The sequence below is a fragment of the Lolium perenne genome, unplaced genomic scaffold (assembly GCF_019359855.2).
Source record: "Lolium perenne isolate Kyuss_39 unplaced genomic scaffold, Kyuss_2.0 unplaced44, whole genome shotgun sequence".
Lineage (NCBI taxonomy): Eukaryota > Viridiplantae > Streptophyta > Magnoliopsida > Poales > Poaceae > Lolium > Lolium perenne.
The window spans coordinates 207501-210000 of record NW_027249002.1 but is presented as its reverse complement, the minus strand read 5'-3'; positions in this window follow the sequence as shown (position 1 = coordinate 210000).

The window sequence follows — 2500 nt, the reverse complement described above, 5'->3', positions numbered from 1 at the left end:
ACTTGCACGTCGGCTCCGTAAGGATTCATGCTGACTTTCATCTGCCGGCGCGGCCGCTGCCCAGTAGATCGTTGCTGAACACAAGCAAAACATGTGCTGAATATGCTGTGAAGATAATTTTGGCCGATTGCTGGAATCGGCCTCCATATCCATTGGAGCGCTGACTGAAGGTTCTGTAATGCTCCTTCATAATTTATAGAGCCGATCACAAGGATCAGCCTCGCCTTGTTTGCTCACTGGTGTGTTCTTGCTACTCGGTCAGGCTGGATAAAACCAACCCAACCTCTGACTTTATGCGCTTGCCGTCGTCCACCTTGAGTGCATCGTATAATCGTGGAGCACTAAGCTCCGTCGGAAGGACGAGCACCATATTTGTGCCAGCCGATGTCTCATCATCGGCTTTCCTTTGTTTGGGGCGCCACTCCATTCTCCGTGGACGACCCTCTTCATCCAGGGTTCGCTGAACCTTTGCAGCCAGATCAGGCCGTGCCTTCCTTAGCGTATGCAAGTATAACCTTTCGGCTTCCTCCAGGCCGCGCAAACGCTGAACCCTGCGCTTTTGTGAACGGCTGAGTTCGTCAGGGCACCACCTTGGACGGTGGTACCTGTCTTCTTCCTCTTCTAGTCCCTCGTCTTCGGAATCCTCAAGATCTGCCCAACGAGGTGACTCAGCGCGTTTGCTTTGTGGTGGGAGAGGCCCTAAACGCTTGAACACAGACACGTTGGCTGCCTCCTTCTTCTTCTGGTTGCATTTTGGGCAGTTGCCGATTGTGGGCAATCGGCTCATTCCTGAATCCCAGCAATGTCTGAAGAAAGGGCAGTCCCAGTGTCTGGCGTTGTCATCTTGCTCCCTCGATTCTTCTTTGGCACGGCGCTCGTGCTCCTCCTCATCGCGATCATGCCGACGATGTCTTCTGGCTTCTCTAGCCAGACGATCTCCTTCATCATCATAGCCGGACCGTCGACGTTGGTCATACTGACTCACATATTTGTTGAGGAGGTGATCAGAGAGAGGTCGCTGATATCTTATGTTCTTCACCTCTCCCTCTGTGACGTAGCGCTTGCCATCATGATGGAGCCGATCGCGTGGAGCGGCCTCCTCTGTGTCCTTGCTATGAGAGCAGCTGCCCTCATCTCCATCTTTGCCAGAGTGGTTCCCAGGTCCTACCATGTTGATGCTGAACGAGGGACCTGGCTGGCAACCCTCAGGGTAGGTGACTTCTACCATGTTAACGGCGGGGAAGGGCTGGGTGTCGACCTTCATGGCGTACTGGTTGAAAATTAGACGCCCCTTCTCTATCGCCGCTTGGATGTGCTGACGCCACACCCTGCAGTCGTTGGTGGCATGGGAGAGCGAGTTGTGCCATTTGCAGTATGGCTTTCCGTTCAGCTCTTGCGCCGTGGGGAACTTGAGACCTTCAGGAATCGTCAACTGTTTCTCCTTGAGCAGGAGGTCGAAGATTTGTTCAGTCTTGGTCACGTCAAAATCAAATCCCCTGGGCGGGCCTGGTGGCTTTACCCATTTGCAGGACAAGGGGGTTCCTCCCCGAGTCCATTCAGCCACTGCTACCTCTTGGTCTCCCGCAGGAACTTCGTCTTCTTCTGCATCAACCAGGACTACTGCACGCTTGAACTTGTCTTGGTACAGGTCCGGGTGGCGCTGTTCATATGCTGACAGTTTCTGAACCATGTGCGCCAGCGAGGGATAATCTGCTTGGGAGGCCATGTCCTTGAGCTGTGTTGCAAGGCCGGCTACTGCCAACTCGACTGCTTCCTTTTCAGTTATACGAACCGAATAACATCGGTTCCTAAGATTCCTGAAGCGCTGGATGTATTCTGTCACTGTTTCTCCGCGCTTCTGCCGTAGTTGTGCTAGATCGGCAATGCTAGACTCGGAAGCTTCTGAATGGTATTGCATATGGAACTGTTCTTCCAATTGCTTCCAAGACCGGATGGAGTTTGCTGGCAAAGAGGTGTACCATCCGAAAGCCGATCCCGTGAGGGACTGTGAGAAGAGCCTCACGCGTAGCTGATCCGACACTGAAGCCGGTCCTAGTTGTGCCAAATATCGGCCGACGTGCTCGATGGAGCTGGAGCCATCTGATCCACTGAATTTGGAGAAGTCAGGGAGCCGATATTAAGGTGGCAGTGGGATCATCTCGTACTCGTCAGGGTACGGCTTGGAATAGCCGATTGCCCTTCTTTTCGGCACCATGCCGAACTGGTCTCTCAGTATGGTACTGATCTGATCCGCTGTGCTGGCTGCAGGAGTTGCACTCTGAAGATTCGCCGGGGTGGCGTACTTAGCCAGCCATGTTTGCTTTTCCAGCTCTGAGCCAACTGCAGGAGCTGGGCTCTGGAGTTTCGTCGGGGTGGCGTACTTAGTTAGCCATGTCTGCTTCTCAAGCTCTGTCGCTAACGTTCCTCCTGTTTTCGCCGGAGTCCCTGATGTTGTGGCCTGGTTTGAGAGTGCCCAGTTGCCACAATCTGGCACATACGT